Raw genomic sequence first — 22514 nt, 5'->3', positions numbered from 1 at the left:
CAGATTTTAACGATCGCTCGAATCGTACGAAACACACCGCATGATTACCGCGAGCCCCATCATTAGTCATTTCTCGTGTAAAGCCGCGGCTTCTTCCGTCCGGGGCGGATTCAACAAAGAGGAGAGGGTTCAGCACGCGTGAATGTGCATCGCGCTAAACATACCGTTGTACGAGCGATAACAGAAACGCTAAGTTTCTCGCGCGCGCGCAACGTGACAAATGATCCGTATACGCCGGACGATTCTAACTTAATAAATAATAAATCAGACCGAAAGAGAGGCGCAAATGTTTTGCCGTGGCGTGACTCCTGCCATGTAATCTGACTCCCGCAGAAGTTGTATTACAGCGCTAACCGCTGGTAAAACAAATTATGGTTTCTTGCGTGCGTTCTCGCGAGAGAGGGAGAGATAATGACGGGCAATTACGTCGGGAGAAAACTTTTGTCTTCACTCGGCGGTAGCGAAAGGATAAGTGGCGTGTGTATTTACGCGCGACGCGAAAAATTAATTTTGGGAAGAGTTCAATCATTCATATCCCGACCATAACGTTTTTTCCCCCTTTTTTAGCGCGCGAAAAAGGATACGAATATATGCAGATCACTAGCGGATCCTGATGTTGAGGTAACGGGAGGAGCTGCAGAAAAATTATTTAGTTTGATATTTTTTCTGTTGGCTTAGCTTAGAAATCAACAACATGAAACTTCCGATTCCAGTTTTATTTTTTTTTCCATTTTTTATATTAAAGGCTTTTATTTTTTTTTACTTTTTTAATATTTATTTTCTTAATTTTTCACATACTAACATTTTTTTCTCTACTTAAATGATTGTACTTCGAGTACTATTTTTTTAACTATTTCAACTAAAATATCCAGTATAGATAAATCATATAATTTTTTTCTCTTATTTTTTTTTTATTATTTATTTTCTTATTTTTTTACCTACTAATTTTTCCTGTTGTTTAAATAATCGTTCTATTATTTAACTATTTCACCAAAAATATCCTGAATAGATAGCATTAAATCATATAATTTTGTTTGTAATTTGAAAGGAAAGATCCGCTAATGGTAGATCTGTAGTAATGCACTTTCGTAGCGTACAGAGCGATTTATTACGGATCGCTTTCATAGTTATACAGATTCATTGGTCATCGCGCTGATTTCTATTTCTGCATATTCAACATTGGCCTTAACCACTTCGGGCGATCACCGTATGCGCCCACGCGTTACAAGTTGCAAGTGCACGCAGGTGCAAGACTGCAATGCCTGCACGCATGCCATATGTGCATGTATGCATGTATGTACGTACAACGATCAGTCAGCCACGAATTCAGCATGCCAGGCGACAAATGAAACATCGGCTGGCCGATTCGGTTCCAGCTGATGGCAAATCGATAATGCTCGGTTCTCTCTCTAACTCACGAATTTCCCGTATGAATCCACGGTCAAATGCATAGAACCACAGTTGCCGTAATGCATTATACACCCGGACAATTTTACACGATGAGTTATAATAGCTATTATTATTCCGCGAAATGCAAATTTCAATTTCGAGTAGGCGCGGTATCATTATATAAGAATAATGCCGTTATATATATTATAGATAAGTGTAGCGTAAGATAGTATTATGTCGCGCCGGAAGAGAAAAAAAATATTCTATACGCTGCATTCATAAATTATATGCGCAAGTTTCTAGATTGTATATTCATGGGTTTTGCAAACACATAGTATGTACGGGTTTTGTAAACACATTATTTTTTGCAAACAAATTATATGCAAGTTTCTAGATTGCATGTGTAGGTTTTGCAAACACATCGTGAAATTTTAATGAGATTTCTGTTGAAAATGTTTGCGAACTTACGTGTTGGTCGCGTTGCTTTCTAAGTCAGTAAGATAATAATGTACATATATATATATATATATATATATATACTTCTCGTAGAATTTCAATTATTATCGTCTCAATTAAATACGGTTAATTATGTACAGCGTTAAGAATGTGCATGTGTATTAAGACTTTAACACTTTTTATTAACGCGTAAAACAAAACTAAAATAAAAATCATATATTTATATTTAATATATTCAACAGCATTTTACACGACTAATGAGTATTCGAAACTCAATTTACAAACACATCATTATTGATTCGCTATCCAGCATGATTTTGCATAAGATAATTAAATAAAATAAAATATATATATATATATATATATATAAAGATTTTCGTTGCCAGTTTGCGTCTCGTTACTCCATCCGAAATTAATCGAACGATCGCGAAACCGGTTCGTTCCGTTCGTAATGTCAATTTCTTAAAATCCCCCCGTTAATGCACGCACGCACGCACGCACGCACATGTGCGCGTATTCGATAATTGAGCCACAACTTTAGCATGCGTGACGCGACAAATAATGCATCGACCGGTCGATTCGTTTCCCTCAGATAGCAGATCTATTCGATGTACGACTCTGCGGTTTGCGCTCCATCGTATATGCGACTTCCTATCGCATATACATATATATATATACGTATATATGTATGTATGTGCGTGTACACGTGCATCCAGCAGGTGCATATCGTCGCACTCTCACCGCCGATGCTCGCGCAAGCGGATACTATTAAATCGGCCGCTTGTCAACTCGCGAAAACTAACTGCCCGCATCTCGCATCTGCATACTATCGAGATACGTTCTGCAGCGGCGCGACGCCTCTCAATTTGCTGTTTTGGGTTCAAGCTGCTCCGTCCTTATATACGTACTTTATTTATTTACATAGGCACTTCAATGATTGTTTCAATATATCTCGAAATATTGACAATTACGAAGCAATTCGATATATGAACAAATTTTTTAATTCTTATGAATACGCCCTACTATAAAATTTTGACAGTTTGTGTGATTGATATTAAAGACGATGTTATGACGGGAATATAAAAATTTTGTATCTTATTTATCAAAATTTTTGAAATAATTTAATTAAGGTAATTTAAATTATTAAAAAATATGGTTTTACTTTATTTCCTGGTATATAAAATAATTCCACTAATCAAAGAAAATTTAGTTACATGTACAATAAAGATATAGATGAAGAAATTTATTTTATTTTTATTCATATTGCAAAATCTTCCACGTATAAGCGAATGCTTGTTCGATAAAAAAAAATATATTACATATGTCTGTACATCGTCTGTTTCAATGTATTCTATTATCGACATTTTTCCGATTTCATGAAAAATTGTTATGGACATGCAACGTGTTTCAGACGATGATATCAAGTCGTGGCAGTAAAAGAGCTAAGTCGCATTTGCGTCACTCAGTCGTGATCGAATATATAGCAAGATACTTTTAGCAGAAATTACGACGTTCACGATAATCAGCAACGGCAAATGATCATTCTTTTTTTATTTATCGATCAATCGTGCCATATTTCACGCTTTCTATCAATCATATTAATGTTTTAAACTTAAGAAGAACATTAATAAACCGGCAAAAATCTCGGAGAACAGAATATATATATATATAAATAATTTTATTTTAAATCAATTTTATCTATTTTAGAGATCTTCAAGATTCAATTATTCTTTTATATCTAATGAATAAAAAATATTCCTTTTTATATTAATTTGCCAAAAGTAAATACAATAATTAACAGAAAATTTGATCTGCGATGCTTCGCGCATCTGATCTAGAGACAAAGTTTCTAAATGAGTTTTCCATAATGTAATGCAAAATTCACTGATGAGGAATGATTGTCTCTGAGGAACACGAAGAATGATCACACATATATTTTGAGCAACGAGCGAGTAGGAGTTAATGATAATCGTAAACACGTTCGCAGCGAAATCTATAAAATAGCCATATCGATAATAATATCATTATTGTTATTATATCGAATATCATTCGATCTGTGAAGCACGGCCAATTTACGGAACGTTACGAGGCCGATCATGCAAAAGGTCGTTTAACCTTCGCGAGAGAGAAGAGCGAAGGACATCTTGTTGTATAAATTGGCGCCGTTAAGATAACTGGTGGATAATCGTGAGATCGAAAATTTATCGCACGCTACACAGTAGAAAAATTTGTGTTTTCTTGTTAAAAATGGTCCCCGTTAAAATTTTTGTGTCAAATATTTAACACATTCATGCGTTAATTTAACATATTACTATTTTATTAATTGAACTTAAATGTTAAATTATTAAAACAACTGAAAAAAGTGTAAAAATAACACAATGTGCATCTATTTTTAATTTTACACAATAAATATGTTCTGCTTTATTAGTGACAAGATTTATTTGTTAAAATGTTGATTTTCTATTTTATAATATAAGTGCGGGCGAATAATAAAACCTAAAATTAACATATTTTTTGTTAATTTTTACATTAAAAGTATGTTAATTTTACACAAAATTTATCTTAAATTATTTGAAGTTTTGCAATTATTTTGGATTAAAATATCAATATAATATTTGTGTCTCCGTTTAACATATCCATATTATGTTAAATAAATTTTTCAACTGTGTATCCTCCATCGTTTCTCTATAGACTCGGATGTTCAAGTAGTACTTGAAATAGGAAATAAAAGAATTTCTGAGCTATTTTTCTCTCCCGCTGGATTATACACGAGATAATTGATTTGTACCTAAATTCTTCATCTTCTTAAAAAATATAATATCGTAAGAATTTATACAAATCGCGCGATAACGTATCACGGACACGTACATATGTACGTAGCACGTGCACGAAATGCATCAGCATAAACGGCATACATCTCAGTCTTCTATGGATGAGACTTCCCGTACGTAAATCTTTCTTGCTGCGCAGCAGCTATGCGGCATAAAAATGTTCGGTTGCCTCCCGAAGCGATCGATCGCTCTTGTCTCGGATCTCTCGAGATCTCTCTCCGCTACCAAAGTCGGCCATCTTTTTTGGCTCTTCCTTCGACTCCATCCAGAACTCCCCGGGCGACGTAATAAGGTAATTCCCTTACATTTATTACTACGTCGCTCAGAGAGAAGCAGCATCCAGACCAGCTGCTAAAGTTTCATTCGTGGCAGGTTGGCAGGTGCGATTCTCTCCGCGCAAAATCATCGCGAACTGTCATGATCGTCACGTATTTCGGTGGCCACCATGAAGATTCAGGCTATACGAGCTGTCGCCTGTTGCACTTTGATCGAATCTCGCGGATACATAAATCGATGGTTGAAAAAAAGGAGACATACGACACATTTGTATAGAAGTGACGTAATTATCGTGAACAGCGAAGAGAAAAAGAAATATGAAGGACGTATCTGGTTGACCATCTTCAGGATCCATCTTTTTGCGGCCCGGATAAACGGCTGGTCCATTAAATAATGCGTCCATTAAATAATGCGGTCGCTTTCTTCGACTTGTCACGCGCTGAGGAGCGAAATCTTTTCGATTCCTTGGACCCCCTTTATGCGAGAACTTGTTCGCACGCATTTTAGCTTCTCTTTCTCTCTCTCTCTCTCCCTTTCTTCGCCTCGTTTTCGATCTCGGTATGTTTATAGCGCTTTTTATTCGCGAATTTGCGACGAACGCACGGCTTAAGAGACGCGTTAATGGCGTTAACATATATAAGAATATCTAAGGGAGAAATAGAATTAGCTGAAAAACACTCGTCTAAACTTTTAATATTGAATGCGAAATGTAGGTCCCATTCGCGAAATATTTCACGAATAGAAAAATGTAAGTATATTCTTCGTAATATCGATTAATTTCGAGAAAAAGTACACAAGACACTAATTTGTTGAATAAATTTATATGAAAAAAAATTATAATACACTCACATTATATATGTATATAAATATTATGTAACATTAGATATATGTGTGAAAAATAACACTGCAATTTTCATCATTTTTTATTTAAAAATATTTCTTTCAAAATTAATCTCTTATTTAATAATATGAATTTTTTTACTGCGGGCGTGTGATAAGAAATTTATGATGATTAAATGTCATCAAAGCCAGAAACTAATTTTTCGAAGATGGTCTCAAAGAGACTCCTCTTTCTCTTAAAAGAATGGAAAGAGTAGATCCCTTTAATTTAAGTAAGGAAAGTTCGGCGACGCCAATGGCAAGAATTGCGCGTTTCATAATCGCAATAGATCGAGTGTTTCGTACCATCGAGTTTCCTGGGGCTTCAACAATGGTACCGCCGTGCCTTGGTTCACATAGCGCATTTGAAAACCTTCGACTATTCGTTGTATTTCGCTGCCGGGTCGACGAGTTCGCGGGAGGTAAACCGGGTACTTAGATATCGCTAAGTAGATTCTCACGTACATATACATTTTCTGCAGAGATAATTGAAGTTATTTGCACGATTCCAGTGCGATAATATTTTTCACCAAGTATTAAATCTCTACGATTCACGCAAAGATCTCGAAAAGAGGTATGTATGTACCCAGGGTTAGACAGGTATATGTATTTAAATATGTATCTTATTTCAATACAGTATTTAAATACCGAATAATCAGGTATATCGAATTTTGTAATTAATTATTTAATTCAAATATATCTTGTATTTAAATGTATTTATGTAATTACATATATATATATATAATCATCTACTATTATTTAAAAAATGAAATTTTTTATAAATAATAAAAATTCCAAGTAGAAAATCTTTTTGTAATTACTTTAATATTAAGTATATAGTATATAATCAGAAAATTAAAAAGATAATTGTATTTAAAAGTATTTATAAATGTATTTAAATATATTTCAAAACCAAAGTATTTCAATAACATTTTAGTATATGTCAGACAGTATCTTGTATCTTGTATTTAAATATTTTCTTTCGAAGTATCTGCGCCCAACTCTGTATGTACCTATATCTAAACTGCAGATAAACTGATAATCATTCGTCAAGCATGTCTGTAAATCCAGATAAAACACCCATTTGTATAGTGTGCAAAGAGGAAAAAAGCGAAATTTAAAATATTTCGGTATGCATACCCATTCGCACACACGTATTAGTACAATTGCCAGGCTGAACGATCGTGCTACGAGCACATTCGACCTTTGGGTAACTAGACGAGACGAACGGCATCCTCCGTTGCAAGAGATGTGTCATTACATGCAATGCTAACTGCGCGTGCCTAATAGCACCGCAACTAGGATTGTACTCGTGCTGCAATGCTCACCCGGAGCTCGTTCCTGTATAATCGATGTCAGGGTCGAGCATGCGAACGTACGACGTTACTAAACTCACGAAAGATACATTTCTCTCCGAATTTGGATAATTTGATTAACGATTCCCGCGATTCCGCTCTAAAGTATCGTAACTTTTTTAAATCTTTGACAGTTCTCGACTTTAATTTAACGCGAGACGATACATACGTTTATAGATAATTATCTCATTTATAGACGAGATAAATTGAACGAAACCGGGAAAGAAAGTATGCATTATATTCGTGGCATAATCATAGATGTAGAAAATTATTTATTTAATGAAATAATTAAATAAATGATTAAATTCTTCATTATTATTATTACTAATTTTTTTCTTATTATTTCCTACGTCTATGCGCACAATGCGATTAACAATGGTAATTTCCCGCGAGAGAAAGGAGAATGAACGTAACGATAAAGATTTTCATAATTGAAATCTGAGGCAAGAGCGCTCGCGTAAATACAGAGGAAATGCGATAATGCAGGGAACAATTAACGAAAGATGGAGCGGATATACATATGACTAATGGTAATGAGACTGGAAAAACGCATCGGACGATGCGTACCTATATACGCAGCTCGTAAAACTCTTTATAAACCGCAACGAACGAGCGATTAACCGGCCGATTCCGCCTTTCGATTTCCACGGACGTGGCATTCGGAGAGAGAGAGATCTCGGGGCTTTATGCTGCAACCGCGCGCTATAGTAAATCTCGGGATGGTAGACGGCAAATAGCACCTAGGGACCAAGTCGAAATTCCCCAAAGGAAGAAAATTGCGGAAAATTCGACTAACTTGGCACTCGGATGCGGAAAGGGCGGAGTCAACCGGCTGCGGAGTTCGTCTAATTTATACCCTGGCACCCCGTTTCTATCCGCGGAATATAACGCTGCTAGATTAAATTCCCGCAAGTTTCCCGCGTGCCTGTAAATAATATTCGATAAGATATTGAATGTGTACATATATATATATATATATATATATATACATATAATATGTATATTAAATATGTATATATGTGAGGTGCAGCAGCAGCCGCGGTCCGGAATGTCCGAGAGGGTGATATATGAGACTTCTGTAGAAACTCCGTCATAAAATCGCGCGTCGTACGCGCCGTGAAAACGAATCGACGAGGAATCGCATGCGATTGCCATAAATCGCTTACGCAAAGTTCATTCGTGTGATTTATCTGACGGTCAAATCTACCTCGATCAATTGAATCGATACATCGTCCGGCGTGATAAGACCCATATTATTACTTATACACCATTCAAACGCTTTGGCGAGATTTTATACGGAGAGAGAGGTTCGTAAATTAATTTAAATTCAATTACATAACGTTTCAATATAGAGAGACTAGCATCGGAATTTTTTTAATTGATTCGCGCGTTTGCAATTTGCCATATAATGTTTTTTTCGTATTTTTAATTAACGACTTTAAGGTGATCCTAAACGTCCTCGAGACGTCTGTGATTTCCGTCCTGTTTTATCGACAAAATGTGAGGTTAGATAAACTATAAATCTATTTATTGGCTATACGGATTGTTTTTACCCGAAATTAGAACACTTCGCCCTTTGTTAATATTAATACTTTAGTTTGTACAGGAAAAAGACTTATTGATCTGTATATAGTCTCATATGAATTAAGAATTAGATTTATAAAGCTGACTCTAACCTCACATTTTGTCGATAAAACAGGAATGAAATTTAGGTTAGCTCAGGATCCCCTTAATGGCGGAAACATAGTGCGGTTTGAGAAGAATGGAGCACTTTATACGTGTCTTAATGTTTCTTTTCGTCTACACACCGAATTGGCCGGATAATCTCGCAAACTGCAAGGACAAACGTACACTTCCTGCAGCCAGATTTACGATATGATTCTAATAATTCTGTCGCGAAGGCATAAAAGTATCTCGCCGTATAAGATTAAAGCACGCCCCGAGAGTGAGTGCATCGCTTTCTGGACCGGCGATAAAAGCGGACTTTCGACATCGGGTCGATGTGTGGAAGCCGCAGAGGAAAAGACGTTGTCGGCTCCGTACAGAGGAGCAATTTTATTGGCGTATTGGCACAGATCCAGCAACGCGAGAGGCAAATAAAACACTGACTGTCGTGATTCCCGACAGAACGGAGATGTACAACAGCACGAGGTACGAGAGGTCGGCCTTAAAGCGCAATTTAAACGTCGCAACTGAATTTTTATATGGGTCTATCAAAGGTCCGGTTTCTCTCGACATGGTTCTTTCAATCTCATCGCTTCGCGAATAATTGTGCAAATTTTCTCTCTTTTGTTATCTTTCCGAAATTACGGGGATCATTATTGTTTCGAGTAAATCGAACGTAAAACGTTAACTTTAGGAAAGTTTCCTTTGTGTTTAATATTTTATAAATACTTGTGTATGTATGTATATTTATAGTATGCGATGTATATAGTAGGTCACGACAGTACCGTATAGCTTGTCTAAGAGATGATATAAGGATCCATTAACTCACGCTGATGCATCCAACATAATAATCAGGTCATATATGCATTAATTACTATCACGTTTCTATTCATCCCCCAGCTGTTACGAGACCACACTTCCATTAAGAAACTATGCCTTGAGTGCACTCTCCACTCTGTAAAATGTATTTCAGTTCTCTTGGATTCAGGAGTGATGATAAGAATCTCTAAGGATATGTTTTTTTTATTATAAAAAACTTTAGCGCGCGTCAAGATATTTTGTTAAATATTTTCAGAATATAATATTATATTAAATGCAATATATTTTCGAGAAAAATTTATACAGTTACCTTTATATAATAATATTATATTAAAAAAAGACAGATTGCCAAAGTAAATTGCTTTTTTAAAATTTATCGTACACTTCGAAGAAACACATTCGGGCTATATGGGATGAATCAAAAATACGGAACGAGTACATTTTCAAACAAGATGCCAGAGGTCGGCGAGGGTCAGCCTTCGGGCACCCGTGGGCTTCTTAAGCACCGACAATGAGTACCCGAAGGCGCTAAAAAATCTCCTCCCGCCGTTCGTTGTTAAAGAAATTGTCTTGGCTCGTCCCGAACCCGGAGATGTACCTCGACCACTTGAACATGGCATTTGTTCCCGAGACGTGCCAGAGTCGAGAACGTCTCTTTGCCCCATTCGGACGTTAACAAATGACATCTTTTTGCGCGTTCATCTTTTAACAACGCCACGAGTCGAAGAAATTCGCTTAAAGTGATCCCAGAGCTATCTATTTTATCAATCAAAGCGATTTTTCTCTTTAAGAATTATACTTCTTTTTCTTTTTCAAATAACTTATTTTCACAGAATTTATTAATAACATTTATTAATTTCATATTTACGATACGATGCCTCGTGTACCTTACAGAAAATTAATTTTCAAATAATTTTTCTCTTTAAGAATTACACTTCTTTTTCTTTTTCAAATAATTTTTCTCTTTAAGAATTACACTTCTTTTTCTTTTTCAAATAATTTATTTTCACAGAATTCATTAATAACATTCATTAATAATTTTTACATTGCATTTTTACATGATGTCTCTTGTACCTTGCAGAAAATAAATGTTCAAACAGCACATTTAATTCGTTATTCAAAAATATTTTACAAAATAACTATATTTTCAATAGTCTACACCTGAAATGTACCACTATTCATTATACGTCAAGATGTAGAATACGAAAGTGGCGTTGCTAAGTAAGCTCATAATCGTCGCGTCGCATTAGGCTCTATTTTCGACGCTAATTTCTCCGCGCCGTAAGGTAAGGTTCCTTACACAGCCCGGATACGTTCCGAGAGGGACGGCTGTTTCTTTTTCAACGTTCCTTCGTCTTTCCTCCCGGCTTGATAAATTCACCCGATGATCGAGAGGCGTGACTAACCGGTAGACGTCCGGCGAACGCGCGCAATGACTTCGGCATCGGGCCCCCTAATTAGACGTTTGCTCTATGGTCGCGAAAGGGGATGATTCGTGGCAGGGTAATATTTTTTTTTCTCGGCGCAACCTATTCCCGCAGACCAATTTATAAACCCTCTTAACGACTTAGCGCGGTAACAACGGGCCTTAATTGGCGCACGATTGCGTCACGTATCAAATATATTCGGCCGGGGCTACGACAACGCTAATTATTATTAGCGCAACAATATATGCGCATTCACTTAACGGCGGTTTACCGAATCATCGCGAGCTTTCATCAAACCGCATCCCAATGCACTCTCTACATGCGCTCGCATCATTATCGGTGTTTAGCGCGCAGTTTATTACACACGCAGTTTATCAGACATAAAATTGTAAATTTAATTTAATTACTAATTTACGAATATCGGTACGGCCGATCATTCCGATTGCGTGCATTTCCATTGGACGCGAATATATAGTAATGATATTTGTTTTTACAATTAAATTACAATTTTGTCACGAAAAATTGTAAATTGTTACATTAAAATGTTCGTATGAAACTTATGTAACTTTACAAGAAAATATGTAAAAAATATATATAATAAAAAATATGTAAAATTACACCTATGTAATTTTACATAAAAATATGTAAAAGATATGTAAAATTACACATATGTAATTTTACATAAAAATATGTAAAAAATATTATAAATATGTAAGAAATATTATTAATAAACTTTGTATTTACCGAATGGAAATTGAGTACGTCTTGATATTATATAGTAAATAATTTGTATATGGGACAATTTTATACGCGACCCCCATACACAATGTATTATTTTCTGCACGATGCTAAAAGCTGGCACGCGCGATCGCATCTCGCCGTCTCTTCTTTGCGCCTCTTTCGGGCGTCGAGCGTTCGATCCACGGGGCGTTACGTAATTAATTAGACTGCGGCGGATCTTTGATTTAGCATCTACGCCGACAAAAGGCGAAGCGAGGCCGAGCGAGAGAGCTCCGTGTGTGAACGGCCCCGAGAAATGCCGAGACGGGTCTCTCCCTCGCCTTTGATCGCTGACAGATTTGCGGCTCTATTTTGCATTCCACGTGGTCTACCACGCGGCAGCCTTTCCCCGTCCTTTCTCTCTCGCTCGTCCGCCTTTAGAAAATTCAAACAAGTCGACGACGGCAACTACGGCGACACACGGACGCATTGTCAAGCATCGCGCTGCCAAGTAATTAGCTATAACCTTTCTCTCTCTCTCTCTCTGTCTCGACTTAAACAGCCACTTCATGATCTCTCTCACGTTCCATCTAGATCTACAAGCGCCGAGGAGCCTAGACGGATTTACTAGTCCGTTACGTCCGTGGCATTTCTCTCTTGGCGTCTCCTCTCTCCCGGGCTGAGAAATCCCGCATGCCTCCTAGAAGCCGGCCTGACGACGAGGAAATAGACTCGTGGACCGCGTGGTGTCTGCGGCGCCCGACGAAATTAGAGTCCACGCGGATTCGCGACGCGTATTTTCGGCCCGGCTCGCGACCGCTTCTCTCTTTCTGTTCTCCTACCTATTATCGAGCCGTCGCGTCGGACAAGCACACCGATCTATCCGATGTGCATAGGACGAATGCACGCGTGAATTTCGAACGAGACGAGATGGCAGCGACGAACGAGAATAATTAATCAGATCGAACGTCAAAACTGATGAATGACTTCACGCGTTTGCCAAGCCTCTCCTCGGTAAGCAAGAAATGTTTAATCAACATTTTGAAATGTTGATTTTATATACATTTTCTAAACGTTGTGATATAATGTTTTATAAATTTGTTGGAAATATTATTTATAAATAAATATTATTAATAAATGTAAAATGACACTTATGTAACTTTACATGAAAATATGTAAAAAATATATATAATAAAAAATATGTAAAATTACACCTATGTAATTTTACATAAAAATATGTAAAAGATATGTAACATTACACATATGTAATTTTACATAAAAATATGTAAAATATATTATAAATATGTAAGAAATATTATTAATAAATATTTTAAAAAATATTTTAACTGATGTTTTATAAATGTTTGAAACATATTATTTAATAACATGATGCTCTCAAAATATTAATAAAATATTTTAAAAACGTTACTTTCAACATTACCGAAACCTCTAATGAGAGAATTTTCCCTTAGAATTCATCCTCAAAATCATGTTAACCGTGGGACAATATGGTGTTGGGAAAATTTTATAAGTTTCTCCAATTAATATTTACTACACTAAAAATATTAATATCTACAATAAGATATAAAATATGTTTGATTAATTTTACTATACACTATACAATACTATTGGGAAAATTTTATAAGAATTTCTCTGATTAATATTTACCACAATAAAAATATTAATCAAAGAAATTCTTATAAAATGCTTCCAATATCATATTGTCCCACAATTACATGATTTTTAGGGTAAATTCTAAGAGAAAATTCTCTCCGTGTAATAATGTTGCATACCATGTTAAAAACTACATGCTTGACAACAATAATAATGTTGTAGCAATGATTTTTTGCTTAATCGTTTATGTCGTCCGGTAACTTTAGAGATCTCATAACGCTCATTTAAAATAATATGCTCCCCTTTTTGCTCTTCGGAGGAATTTAAATCGTATGAGAGAAATGAAATCATTTTTTTTAAGTTTATGTAGAATATAAGTTGTTGGGGGATAGAGACGTACTCTGTGAAACTCGTGGAAGTTTAAATTTCAGTCCCGCCCCAAGGACAGTAGGGCTGAAATTTTTAAACTTGCCGTCTTCAAGTTTTTTCATAATTCTCTCATTCTTGCAGATCCCACATTGCTGTCAGACCGAGTTCGGTCTTTCAACTTTATCTACTTTCGCGAATTCTTCTATGATTCCTTTCGTGATAGCATTTCGCAGAAATATACATATACCATATATATATACGCCTTCCTTATGATTTAGATTTATACATATATATATATATATTTTTTTTTTTTTACATATTTTTTTGTAAAATTACATAAGTGTAATTTTGCATATTTTTTACAATGTAGTATATGATAGAAAAAATTAATAATAAAGAAAATATTAATATATTGTATATACACCTAAAATGTGCAAATTCGCGCTATATGTGGCTATTATGTGATTCAAAGTTCCATTTCCTATGAGCCAGAGAGCAGCGATATATTTCGGGCGAAACGCGAGATTATTGGCCGCGAATGTTGCAGGAACCAGCGCTTTTTCTAATTATGAGATAAGGCGTATCGCGATGTACGGTTTGTAATCGTGCCCGATTTTCGCGAGAGAAAATTCGAATTATGGGCGCAGAAAATATGAGATACGACGCGAGGTAAAAACCGCGGCGCGACGGTCCGGTTTCGCTATTAAGTATAAATTACATGTCAACCCGGGAAAAATAGGAGCAGCGGGAAAGCTAAAGGTGCGATCGGCTGGAAATACGATTCTCCGTTTAGCGGTGTTCCCGGAAAATTTACGATCGGCGTAATATATATTGGAACTGCGGATTCCTTATTACGTGCTGCCGTTAGATGAAAGATAATGATGATTCTTCAACCGCGCGAACTCTAGCATCGTTATATATATGTGGCACCGTTTTCCCTTATGCAACGCATAATGTGCGTCTATCGTTTCGATATATAATATCGAAATGTAATAGATTTTATTTCAATATCGGCATATGACAGCCGTCCATTTGCTTGTAATTACATCGCTGATTAACGAATGCGCGCGATTGAACTTTTGCAATAAACGAATAAAATGCCAAACCGCCGCCCTATCTTATCGTAATATCACGAAATTATTACTTCTCATCATAATTTTGTTAATAACACTTTAGGTCGTAGAGAGAAAGCTACGCGCAAATGTCGCTGTAAATGCACAAAATCAACAAATAAATCGGCCCCTCGTAAATAATTAGATAAGCAAACGTGCGGAATTTTAATTAAATGTCTTTCGTCAGGGAATAAACGAGTTTCAACCTGCTTTTCGTATTTTATAAATGAGGATTGCAAAAACATCGTAAACATATACGTGTCAAACATTTTTAGAAGAATTATTTTTTCAAATAATTATTTAATATCAAATTATTTTTAAAAAATATCAGTAAATCGCTTCAAGTTTCATATTTAATGATCAGGTATCTTTTGTTAATTGCACTTATTTTTTTGGCGATATCGCAAATTTTTCTCGATGTCAAGAAAATGTATAGGACTTTAGCTAGAGATGTCCAAATGTACTTAAAGTTAAATCGAAAGTGATAGATAACATCGACATTTTATCTCTGTCACGAACGTATGCATTTGAGATAAATATTTGAGATAAAGTTTCGATACATTATTAGCATTTCCGCGATATATATACATGATCCTTCGAAGATTCTGTCGATCGGTTTAATAGAAAGTTCTCCTTTGCCAATCAATTCCTCGGAATTTGCGAAACAAGAAGAAGAAGAAGAAGAAGAAGTCTACCGTAGCACAGAGTGGCGTCAAAGTGTCGATGCACGGACGCACCTACACTAGCCATTGCCACGTTGCATTGACTTAATGAGAATGCCAAGAGAGTGAAAGAGAGAGAGAGAGAGAGAACGAGTACATATACATATATACGGTGGCCGTCGGAGCAGGCTTCGGCGCGGTTCAAAGGGCGGCGAACGATTTCTCGTTACGATCGAGCCGCGCGAGAAATGTATTATTTATTTGTGGTCTCTCGCGAGCGCGCTCCGGCGTGTCGGTTGCGAGGGAGAAACATCTTTCGTGAGCTATAAAAGTATACAGAAGGGAGGAAGGCCTTGTTTGCAGGCGCACTACGCCTCGTACGTATGTACTCGCGAGATGCGCCCGCAAAGAGAATCCGCGAGCGCGATGCAGCGTCTTTCTTGCCGCGTTGGACCCGATCCTTCTCGGAGGCCGCGTTCGTAGGACGAATATTCCGATGTTGATCTGTCGTTTATTACAAGAATAATTTTTTTTTAATTAGCTGCATTAATTTTTTCTATCATATACTACATTGTGAAAAATATACAAAATTACACTTATGTAATTTTACAAAAAAATATGTAAAAAATATATATAATTGAAAATATGTAAAATGGACACTTATGTAACTTTACATGAAAATATGTAAAAAATATATATAATAAAAAATATGTAAAATTACACCTATGTAATTTTACATAAAAATATGTAAAAGATATGTAAAATTACACATATATAAAAGATATATATAATAAAAAATATGTAAAATTACACTGTAATTACACTGTAATTTTACATATTTTTATGTAATATATTACGTATTTTTGTACAATGATACCTTGTTGTTTTTACGTTCATTCGAATGTAAAATATGTGTAAAGCGCTATCAAACATGTAATTGTCATAAATAAATATTTATATCCCATATTCGCGACAGTTTTCGTGCTTAATGTAGCGAAAATAAATATTAAACCGCGTCAATCGATATTTTTTCAATTATTATGCGAACCATCATTATATAATCCAAGGGCTTGTTATGACGCATCAGTACATGCGCGGTCCATGTAATGTCATCCGGTGCGAGAGCTCGTGACGATAAGAAATTGCGCAGTGATTTTCACGTGCTCGGTCGACGACGTATATATCGGATATATCCCCGGCCGTAACTTTGCCAGCTATTACACGCGACGCGCTTTAAATAAGCACGGCAGTTCGCAATTCTTCATCACGCGCAGTTACTAAACCATCGCCGAGATGGGATCATTGCTCAGTGCATTCCCGGGGAACTAATAAGTGCGAGTCATCTTTTCTATCTTAAGAAAGATACGGATGTTTCCCACGAATAATCCTAATCAATTCGACGAATAAATTAAATTAAAAAATTTTTAAATAATAATATATTAAATAATTAAATTAATTAAATTAATTAAATTTGTCGCGAATTTAGTCTTTACGCGCCTATGATCAGGAAAGAAGTGAAACTTTTTCGCTCATTAGGATTAGCGACTTATTAGCGGCGGCTGCACAATTCTGCATAGACGGTCGCGTGCACTCGTTGACATTTAAATACATTATCATATAACAATGCGCGCGGGTGCATGTTAAGTTAATATTATCATGCTTTTTCCTTCTCTCGACCGCGATAGTCCTCCGAAGAGCGAAGACAGCAGCATGCAATTCTCTACTCTGCGCTCATACGATGATGCACTTTTCTTTTTCGGTGCATATATCCGCGATGTCTCCGTAACGGCGAGAGTAATATATCTTGCTTGTCGCACCAATTTGTTTTCATCGCGGGATTAATCGAACGCGTCTAAATTTATATACATAGTATATATATATATATATATATATATATTATTATTATGGTAATTTTATTTTTTGTGGTAATTTTATTTTTATTCTAGGGATTTATATTTTCACTTTGTTTCAGTATATGTCTCAAATAAAAGATTTCAATTATTCACGAAAAATTAAAAAGATGTCTTCTGTCACTTATATTAAGAAGATGTATTTAGCGAAGTTATTAGATATCTCAAATATTTTATAATAATTAATATGTATAATTTCTTTATTATACTTTTCTAGTTTAACTTATGCTCTAGTCCGTCTGACATATACTATTATATATTCTACTCGCTATCTCCTTTTAATCCTCACAATCTTTCCGCTTTAATTCACTCGGCGCGTCTTGGATTTGTCATCCAGAACAAGAACCGCTCGTTTCGTTGGCCAGCAAAAGAATTCTCTCGGGATAGACGACACCCCAGGGCTGTCTTCGCCCTGCGGATGGCGAGAGGAGGAGAAGCGGCTTTAGGTGCAGGGAATAGGGCAAAGAGAAACGTATACGTACAAGCGTCTTGTAGCTGGACAAGCTCGGACGTCCGCAGCGGTATGCGTCACAAAGAGACCGCAAACAGCCGTAGTAAAAGAAGATTTTTAGTGCTCGGACGACGAAAGAGAAAAGGGAAAGAATAACGAGGAGAGAGGGTAGCATTAAGTCCATAGAAAATATATTTATTTACGATTGGTATATAATAATAAGTGCTCTTGGGGACGCATCTCTATAGAGTTCAAAAAGGCATTTCCCTGTGATTACGGCTTACGACTTCTCTATTTCACTTGATCATATATCAAAACGTCGAATAAAAAGATGTTAAAAATTGTACACTAAATAAATATGGATCTTAACTTATAATCTTGCGTAGGAATTTGAAATAGAACATTTAGAAATAGAATTCTCTTGGCGCGAATAAATATTCTACTTTCAAGTTTTATTCTGTCACGAAAAAACAGCGAATATCATATATTTTATATAATAAAGATAATAAAATACAATAAATATAAATTACATTACACATAAGTAAATTTAACATTTCTAAAAAAAAATAATAAAATCGAATAAATATTTATTCTAATGATTATTGTTTCATTATATCTCCAAATATACGCGATATTGTGTAAAATTGAAAATTCTTTAACTACTTTTATAAAAGAAAAAATTGACCACATATTTTTCTCCAAGCTCAAATATTTTTTTCATCTATTGTTTCCGAGAACATAAAACGTTTATGTTCACATATCGCTGCAAAATCACTGAATTGTTGGCAAAAAGATGATTTTAAGATAGTGGATATCGACATTTTACACCGTCGCGTCGACTTGAGTGTGAAGCTGACATATCGTTTCATGAAAGATCATTCGAGTGGCGTTTTACTTCAATATGTTCAAGTAAGATATTTGTTGAAATTTTTTTAGATCTCTCGAGCAACTATAAATATTTTAAATTTGTACAATTATTGAGAAGAAAAATTTCGTATAGGACAAAATGATATGCTGCATAAAGTTGACCTTAAGCATTTTCTTTGGTTTAGTCGCCAGAACTATTTGCTTAAATTATCAAGAACTTTAAAACTATTGAAAATAAAGTCAGGAATCTCAATTATTTATGATCTTCCATGAAATGATATGTCAGCTTCACACACACACACATACACATACTCGACTTGACGATTCCCCCTAGTGTCGTATAAAATTGCGTCTTTATTTCGTTTCACCGCGTAAGTGTATTCGCGTCTGCAATGCAGCTCGTTAGTTGATCGGAGAAACGTTAGGGCCTTATAAACAGCGCCGTTTAATAAATACGTCGATCGTAAACTACTTCGCCAGGGAGATCATTAAATATCAATATATTACAAAACGACCTCTCCTCCACTATGAATTCCTTCGCTTCGGCTTTGCTTTTCTCTTTGCCATTGCGTTCTTAATGCGCTGCACATTCGTAATAAATCTGCGTCTTGTCCTATATGCGCAAGATTTCAAAAGTTACGCACTACTCTGCTAACGCTAACTAATACGTGTAAGTAATCAAAAGTCTTGGACTTCGTTCTTTTAAATTATTTCAATTGCTTCAATTTTGTTAGAAGAAAGTCATCATTTCGAATACATTTTATATTTTCTTGCGTTTCTCTTTTAAATTTCCGCGAGGCAGAAAATTTAGTTCTTTTTTTTGGCGCTACATCAAGAAAATCATTGATAGAATGTAACAAAAATTCCAGACCAGGCTTTTATTTGGTCGCACATAGTGCCTTCCATATGTCGTGAGACGAAGATGAGTCGGTATATATCGCGCCCTGATCTGGGGAAGATCACCAGAATTAAAAAGTCTGAAAAGTAGTCCCCTCCACATTAAAGAGTTATGCGCGAAACGCGCTCGGACACTGATAAAGCGACGCAAACGCGTGGTGGCTCGCGGCATTCTCGCACATAAGTTTCGCCTTGCAATTAATGCCCGCGAGGATGCGCTATTCCAGAATGGACGTATACGAATAAATTGCCTTGCTTTAATAAAGCTCCGTGGCTCGTTTTGTTTCCTCCGCGGACTCTCTAATTCCGCATACGCGGAAATAATAGATTTGGATTGAAAATTAGGAGATTTACTACTAAAGGGATGCTGACCATGACTGTTTTATCGACTTTGAGTTCAAGGGCTTTTCTTTTTGACTATACAGATTGGAAAATCCTTCTTCACAATTAAAGTACTAATAATAGTGAACGGGGAGCGCTATAATTTCGTATATAAAAAAAACTACAAAAGTTAAAACATTACAGTTTTTTATCAGCTCTTGCATCAGCTCATAATAATACTTATTTAATACAAAAGTTTTGCAGTTTATTTGTGCGCAAAATATGGCGCTCTCAATAGAGATAACATATATAATAAAAGATAAACCTAACCTAACTTAAAGTCGATAAAACAGAACAACGGCAGCATCCCCTTAATAGTAATCGCAGGATCAAGTAAATAAATGAGGATAAGTTCTATTAAATTATAGAGATAACACATTAAATCATTTAATATTAATTAATAAATTAATATCTTTAAAATATTTATTTTCCATTGTGTGTATATATAAATTGTTGACATTATGTTCAAATAATTAATATTTAAAAAAATAATTATATATATTTTCGCATTGTTTGCCGAATCGCCTTCGATCCCGTGTTTTTTAACTACCGTGGCGTTGAAGACAATCCTTATATTCCCGGTGTATCGAATTCCTGATGCACACGACTACGTTGTTACTGTGATAAATACCTGTGTACAACACACTGCGCGTTAAGTCAAGAGAGGGCCGCAATAAAAGTATCAATGCCTCGTACTCCCTCGCCACCTGCCCTTGGATCCTGCTGGATCGGGACCATTTTCTCTCCGCGCGTCGATGCTCTTGGGAGAAGAGCACGTGCATTCTCGCAAGGTCGACGTGCAACGTCTGTCGCTGCTGTTGCTGCCGCATCGGGCTGCCTAAAGCGAGCAATAAAAGGGTGCACCGAGCGCGTGCAGCGCAAACTCCGGCGCACAAATCAAAAAGTAATGGCTAGTTAGTCGCGTTCAGCACGTAAACGCACCTCGTGGATGACCGAGGGCGGATGTTTAACCCCGTGGCCGGGGCCGATTAGCCAGCAAATTGGACGCGCCTGGTCTCTTCTCGCCGCGCCGGTTGCGCGAGGAAAGTTGTGAGTGTGTCGATGATGCTGAGAATGTCGATCAACCATAATAGATTAGGGTGTAAGCAATTACGAAATTTCCTAAGTGTGCCTCGAACTTATTACATCTTAATCGACAGATTTCTAAATATGTGAAAATACGAGTATATACGCGCGCATATACGAGAGAGCGACATTAAATATAAATATTATATATGTAGGAAAAACAAAACTATAATAGGAACGATATATTTAATTCGACCCAAACTAGCCAAGAAATTTTTATTTTATGTGGAAATAAAATAAAAATTTCTTGGCTAGTTTGGGTCGAATTAAATATATCGTTTCTATTTTAAATACCACTAGCGACGTTTTAAGTATTCAATTTGATTTAAAACTATAATATTGTAATTAATAAGAAACGTCAAATAAGAATTTTAAATTTAGACTCATTATTTTTATGAATTTAATATATAAATGAAATTAATTTATTTTCTTATATAAGAGATGAAATAAAATAAAAAAGTGATCTTTTATATTATAATTCTCGTGAAATTTATTTCATATACTTTAGAACCGCATGTAATGATAACAATTAATATAACAAATTAATAATGTCTTTCTTTTCTCTTTGTTTTAGGTAAGTGCAATATAGTATCACGACTGGATGGAAAATTTGTCCACCCTTAAAGACCAATCTTTTCACCATCACATATGTAAGTGCAAAAAAATATATATATGCTGATGATCAAATCGCATATAAAATTTAACAAAATATGTAAAAATAGCGTACTGATTTTTAAACAAAATCCAATAGATACGATTTCGTACAGATAATACTTCAATATTCTCATATTGCAAAATATATTTCTACATCTATGCTTATAATTTATTCCTACAAGAAACAATCTTAATTGATCTCGTAAGTAATTATTGTTCTACGCGAATATTAATTGCCTTATACCGAATAGCTGCATAAGAAGAACCGAGCGCGTGAAAATTTATTTCTTTCGCGCATAATCCCGAAGCGTGAATGTGGATTAATGCGCGAACGAAGATTCACGTGCCGCCTCAAGCGTTTGCGGACAGAACGGGCGGACAGATTTTCCTTTCCTTCGTTAGCCTAGAGCCGATCGCGGATGTCAACTATCCTCGCTTGTGTATTCACACATCGTCGAACACTCGCCTCGATATAATATTTTCATATTCATCATACCTGTGTCACTTTGGTAGCTCCTTCGGGCTATAACGATCAGGCGTCTCGTAGAATAGGGGATGCAAAATCGAATTTAAATCGTTAGAAACGTGATTATGAATTTGTCGAAGAAACGAGAAGAAATTAATTTTTTTATTTTATTAATTTTTTCAGTCAAACGGAGAGCGAATTATAACTACCGAAAACGGTAAATAGATA

The 22514-nt window shown here is 35.8% G+C and overlaps 1 long non-coding RNA gene across 1 annotated transcript; it reads left to right on the top strand.

Annotated features, from left to right (window-relative positions):
* Positions 1-16860: 16860 nt before the first annotated feature.
* Positions 16861-21803, top strand: LOC114944758 (uncharacterized). The gene is made up of 3 exons (XR_003822264.1): positions 16861-16906; positions 20644-21182; positions 21741-21803. It is a non-coding gene; the product is annotated as an uncharacterized LOC114944758 (long non-coding RNA).
* The last annotated feature ends 711 nt before the right edge of the window (positions 21804-22514 follow it).

This window comes from Nylanderia fulva, unplaced genomic scaffold (genome assembly GCF_048542155.1).
Source record: "Nylanderia fulva isolate GAGA-0341 unplaced genomic scaffold, ASM4854215v1 Scaffold24, whole genome shotgun sequence".
In the NCBI taxonomy this organism is placed as follows: domain Eukaryota; kingdom Metazoa; phylum Arthropoda; class Insecta; order Hymenoptera; family Formicidae; genus Nylanderia; species Nylanderia fulva.
Note: the sequence above shows the minus strand (reverse complement) of the source record. Positions and strands in the feature narration are given on the sequence as shown.